This window comes from Macaca mulatta, chromosome X, assembly GCF_049350105.2.
Source record: "Macaca mulatta isolate MMU2019108-1 chromosome X, T2T-MMU8v2.0, whole genome shotgun sequence".
NCBI lineage: Eukaryota > Metazoa > Chordata > Mammalia > Primates > Cercopithecidae > Macaca > Macaca mulatta.
The window spans coordinates 87,485,363-87,491,832 of NC_133426.1; positions in this window are offsets into that span (position 1 = coordinate 87,485,363).

Below are 6,470 nucleotides of genomic sequence, written 5' to 3' on the forward strand. Positions count from 1 at the left end.
AAATTCCACAGATATTGATGATAAAAACTCTCAGCCAGTTAGCAACAGAGAGAAATTACTTCAACTTGATAAAGAACATGTAAAAATCCTATTGTTAACATCATATTAAATAGTGAAAGACTGATGCTTTCCCCCTAAGACTGGGAAAGATGTATGTTCTCACCACTCTTTCTTAACACTGTGCAGGATGTTTTAGTCAGCGCAATAAGACAAAAAAAAGAAATAAAAGGTATGCAGCTGGAAGGAAAGGAATAAAATTGTCCCTATTTGCAGATGATATGATTGTTTACATAGAAAATCCAGTGAAGTCTATAAAAAACCTCTAGAACTAATAAGTGTGTTCAGTAAGTTTGGAAGATACAAGATCAACCTACAAAAGTTAATTTCACTTCTATGTACTAACTATGACCAAGTGGAAAGTAAAATTAAAAGCACAATACCATTTACAATTGTTACAAATAAAATAAAATAAAATATTTAGGTATACGCTTAAAATATGTACAAGTTCTATATGCTTAAAATTACAAACTATTAAGAAAATAAACAAATGGAGAGACATATCATGCTCACAGGATGAAAAACTCAGTATATAAAAGATGTCAATTCTCTCCAAATTGGTCTATAGATTTAATGTAATTCTCATTAAAATTTCAAGCTTTTGTAGACATAGACATAGTCATATTCTAACATCTCTATGAAAATGCACAGGTCCTAGAATAGGTAGAGCAATTTCAAAAAGAAGAACAAAGCAGGAAGAATCACTTCATATCATGTTAAGGTTTACTATAGCCACAGTCATCAAAGCAGTGTGGTTTGGCAAAGGAATAGATGCACAGATCAAGGGACATAGTCAACTGATTTTTGGTAAAGGTGCAAACACAAATCAATGAACGGTAGTCTTTTCAACAAATGATACTAGAACAACTGGATACCCATAGGCAACAGTGAACCTTGACCTTAACTTACACCTTATCTTAAAAACTTAACTCACAAAGAGGCAGAGTAAAATGGCAGAATGGAAAGCTCCATCAATTATCCTCCCCGCAAGGACAGTAGTTTAACAACTATCTACACGGAAAAAAACATCTTCATAAGAAGCAAAAATCAGGTGAGCCCTCACAGTACCTGGTTTTAACTCTATATTGCTGATAGAGGCACTGAAGACAGAAAAAGCAGTCTTGAATGGCTGATACTGCCCCTCCGCCACTACTCCAGCAGAAGCAGCATGGTGCAGGGAGCAACTCGACACTGCAGGAGGAAGAGTACAGCAGCAGTGAGACACTGAACTCAGTGCTATTCTGTTATAGCAGAAAGGAGAACTGAACCAAATTCAGCTGATGCCTGCCCACAGAGGGAGCATTTAAACCAGCCCTAGTCACAGGGGAATTGTGAATCCTAGTGGTCAAGACTTGATTTCCTGAAAACCTCACCACGGAGGGCTCCAGCACCCTATGTCTTCGAGTAAACTTGAAAGACATCTATGACATAACGATTGCAACTCTTAGGCAAGTCCTAGGGCTGAATTGAGCCTAGAGACAGTGGACTGGGGAGCTTGCAACCTACTGAGACACCAGCTGGAGCAGTCAAGGGAATATTGGCATCAGCCCTCCCCTAACCCCAGGCTGCATAGCTCGCAGTCTTAAAAGCGACCTCTTCTTTCCGCATGAAGAGAGGAGAGGAAAGAATGAGGAGAAAGTTGTCTTGTATCTTGGATACCAGCTCAGTCACAGCAGGAGAGGGCACCAGAGTTGTGAGGTCACTGTTTCAGGCCCTAGTTCCCAGATAACATTTCCAGACATACCCTGAGCCAGAAGGGAACCTGCTGCCTTGAAGGGAAGGACTCTGTCAGGAATCTGTCTGTCAGCATTCATCACCCACTAACTGAAAAGCCCTTTGTCCCTAAACAACCAGTAGCGATTACCTGGTACTACACCAAGGCCTTGGGTGAGCCTCTGAGATTTTCTGCCTTCAGGTGAGATTCAGCATATGACCAGCTGTGGTGGATAAAGTGCAAAACTCCTTCTGCTTGAGAAAAGCAGATGGAAAAGTAAAGGGAATTTTGTCTTGCACCTTAGTTACCAGCATGGCCATGTGGGGATAGTGCATCAAGCAGGCCCCTGGGATCCCTGATTTCAGGACTTGACTCTTGGTCAGCATCTCTGGACCTGCCCTGCACCAGAGGGGAGCCTACTGCCCCGAAGGGTGAGTCTCAGGCCAGGCAGCATTCATCACCAGCTGACTGAAGGGCCTTAAGAGAACATCAGTGGTAGTCTGGCAGAACTCCCCATGGCCTGGGATGGTGGTAGCTACTGGGAGAGGCTCCTCTGCCTTTGAAAAGGAGAGGGAAGGGTGGGAAGGACTGCATCTTTTGGTTTGAGTGCGAGTTCAGCCACAGTACAATAGAACACCCTAGCTGGCCTTGCCATCTGCTGATTGTAGAATCCCAAGGCCTTAAATGAACATAGGCAGTAGCAAGGGAGTGGTTATAGTAAGCTTTGGGAGACACCCAGTGCTGTGCTGGCTACAGGTCTGACCCAGATCAGTTATAGTGGCAGTGGTCACAAAAGTGCTTATTTCACTCCAATTCCAGCTTCAACTGATGCAGAACAGAGAGAGAGAGAGAGAGAGAGAGAGAGAGAGAGAGAGAGAGAGAGAGAGAAAGAGAGAGAGAGAGAGAGACTACTTTTGTTTAGGAGAAAGTAAAGGAAGAAAACAAGTGTCTCTGCCTGGTAGCAAAGAGTATTCTCCTAGATCTCGTCAAAGGTCATCAGGGTGGTACTTTTACTAGTTTTCAGGAACCAAAGTGTTATTGAGCTTTGGAAGCATCCTAAAACAGATACAGCTTGGAACACAACACCCAAGTACTTTTGAATATCTGGAAAGCCTTCCAAAGAAGGAAGGGTGCAAACAAGCCCAGACAATGAAGACAACAATAAATACTTAACTCTTCAATGCCCAGACACTAAATAACATCTATTAGCATCAACACCACCCAGGAAAACATGACCTCCCCAAATGAACTAAATAAAGAATCAGGGACCAATCCTGGAGAAACATATCTACATGTGAACTTCAGGACAGAGAATTCAAAATAGCTATATTGAAGAAACTCAAAGAAATTTAAGATAATAGAGAGAAGGAATTCAGAATTCTATCAGATAAATTTAACAAAGAGACTGAAGTAATTAAAAGGTTTCCAGCATAAATTCTGAAGCTGAGAAATGCAATTGGTATACTGAGGAACTCGTCAGTCTTTTAATAGCAGAACTGACCAACCAGAAGAAACAATCAGTGAACTTGAGGACGGGGTATTCAAAATTACACAGTAAGAGGAGACAAAGGAAAAAAAAAAAAGAATAAAAAACCCTAAAGCACATCCTCGGGATCTAGAAAACAGCCCTAAAAGGGCAAATCTATGAGTTATTGACTTTAAGGAGGAGGCAGAGAAAGAAAGAGGGGGTAGAAAATTTATTCAAAGGGATAATATCATAGAACTTCTGAAACCAAGAGAAAGGTATTAATATCTAAGCAGAAGAAGGTTATACAGCATCAAGCAGATTTAACCTAAAGAAGACTACCTCAAGCATTTAATAGTCAAACTCCCAAATACAAAGGATGAAGAAAGAATCCTAAAGGCAGAAAGAGAAAATAAACAGATAACATATTTAATACAGTGGAGCTTCAATACATCTTGCAGCAGGTTTTTCAGTGGAAACCTGACATGCCAGGAGAGAGTGGCATGACATATTTAAAGTACTGAAGCAAAAAAAAAAAAAGTTTATCCCAGAATAGCATATCCAGTAAAAATATCCTTTAAGTATGAAGGAGATTTCAACACTGGACATGTCCTACAAGAAATGCTAAAGGGAGTACTTTCGTCAGAAAGAAAAGGATGTTAATGAACAATGAGTAATCACCTGAAGGTACAAATCTCACTGGTCATAGTAAGTAAACAGAAAAATACAAAATATTATAACTCCATAACTGTGGTGTGTAAACTACTCTTGCTAAGTAGAAAGATTAAATGATGAATCAATAAAAAATAATGACTGTGACAACTTTTCAAGACATATACAATACAATAAGATATAAATAGAAATGACAATAAGCTAAAAAGCAAGGAATGAAGTTAAGGTGTAAAGTTTTATTAGTTTTTAATTGTTTATTTGTTGATGCAAACAGCATTAAGCTATTATCAGCTTGAAATGATTAGTTATTAGATAGTATTTGCAAGCCTCATGATAACTTCAAACAAAAAAACATACAATGGGTACACAAAAAATAAGAAACTTAATTATATCAGAAGAGAAAATCATCTTCACTAAAGGAAGACAGAAAGGAGAGAAAGAAAGAAGAGAACACCACAAAACAACCAGAAAACAAATAACAAAATGTCAGGGTGAGTCCTTACTTATCAATAATAACACTGAATATCAGTGGACTAAACTCTCCCATCAAAAGACATGGAGTGGCTGAATGAATGAACAGACAAGACCCAGGAGACTTGCTGGCAAGATGGCTGAATAGGAACAGCTCTTGTCTGCAGCTCCCAGCGAGACTGATGCAGAACGCAGGTGATTTCTGCATTTCCAACTGAGGTACCCACTTCGTCTCATTGGGACTGGTTGGACAGTGAATGCAGCCCACACAGGGTGAGCTGAAGCAGAATAGGGCATCACCTCACCCAGGAAATGCAAGGAGTTGTGGGATTTACCTTTCTTAGCCAAGGGGAGCCATGAGAGACCGTACCAGGAACAACAGTGCACTCTGGCCCAGATACTGTGCTTTTCCTGTGGTCTTCACAACTGGCAGACCAGGAAATTCCCTCCGGTGCCTGGCTTGGTGGGTCACACCCCCATGGAACACAGCAAGATAAGATCCACTGGCTTGAAATTCTCACTGCTAGCAGTCTGAAGTCGACCTGGGATGCTCAAGCTTGGTGCAGAGAGGAGCATCCACCATTGCTGAGGCCTGAGTAGGCAGTTCTACCCTCACTGTGTAAACAAAGCCACTTGGAAGTTCGAACTGGGCAGAGCCCACCACAGCTCAGCAAGGCTGCTGTGGCCAGGCTGCGTCTCTAGAATTTTTTCCTCTCTTGGCAGGGCATCTCTGAAAAAAAGGCAGCAGCCCCAGTCAGGGACATATAGATAAAACCCCCTTCTCCCTGGAACAGAGCACTTAGGGGAAGGAATGGCTGTGGATGCCGCTTCAGGAGACTTAAACGTCCCTCCTGACAGCTCTTAAGAGAGCATCAGATCTCCCAGTACAGTGTTCAAGCTCTGATAAGGGACAGGCTGCATCCTCAAGTGGGTCCCTAAACCCCGTGTATCCTGACTGGGAGACACCCCCAGTAGAGGCCAACTCTACTATATATATATAGATAGATAGATAGATAGATAGATAGATAGATAGAGAGAGAGAGATATCCTTGTTTATATTTGAAAAAAACTAAAAACTCCAGAATAAAACTATTAGACTGATTAAAATATTCAGAAAAGTTGCAGGATACAAAATCTACATATGATCTGAAAATGAAATTTTAAAAAGTAATCCCATTTATAATAGCCACACATAAAATTAAATACCTAGGAATTAACCGAAAAATTGAAAGAGCTCTGTAACGAAAACTATAAAACAAGATGAAATAAATTGAAGAGGATACAAAAAAAAACCCGAAAAAATACCTCATGTTCATTGATTGAATCAATATTATTAAAATGTCCACACTACCCTAAGCAATCTACAGACTTAATGCAACCCCTAACAAAATACCAATGGCATTCTTCACAGAAATAGAAAAAAAATATTCTAAAATTTATAGGGAACCACAGAAGACCCAGAATAGCCAAAGTTATCCTAAGCAAAAAGAACAAAACTGGAGGAATTCTATTACCTGACTTTAAATTCTACAGAGCTATAGTAATCAAAACAACATGGTACTGGCATAAAAATAGACATATACACCAAAGGAACAGAATAGAAAACTCAGAGTTAATCCATACATCTACAGTGAACTCATTTTTAACATAGGTGCCAAGAATATACACTAGGGAAAAGACAGTCTCTTCAATATATGGTGCTGGGAAAACTGGATATCAGCATGCAGAATAATGAAACTTGACTTCTATCTCTTGCCGTATACAAAAATCAAATCAATATGGATTAAAGACTTAAATCTGACCCTTCAAACTATGAAACTAATACGAAGAAACATTGGAGAAACTCCCCACGACAACTGACCAGGCAAAAATTTCTTGAGCATTAATTATCTCACAAACACAGGCAACCAAAACAAACGTGGACAAATGGGATCACATCAAGTTAAAAAGCTTCTGCACAGCAAAAGAAACAATCGACAAAGCAAACAGACAACCCACAGAATTGCATAAAATATTTGCAAACTACCCATATGACAAGGGATTCATAACCAGAATATATAAGGAACTCAAACAACTCTATAGGAAAAAAAT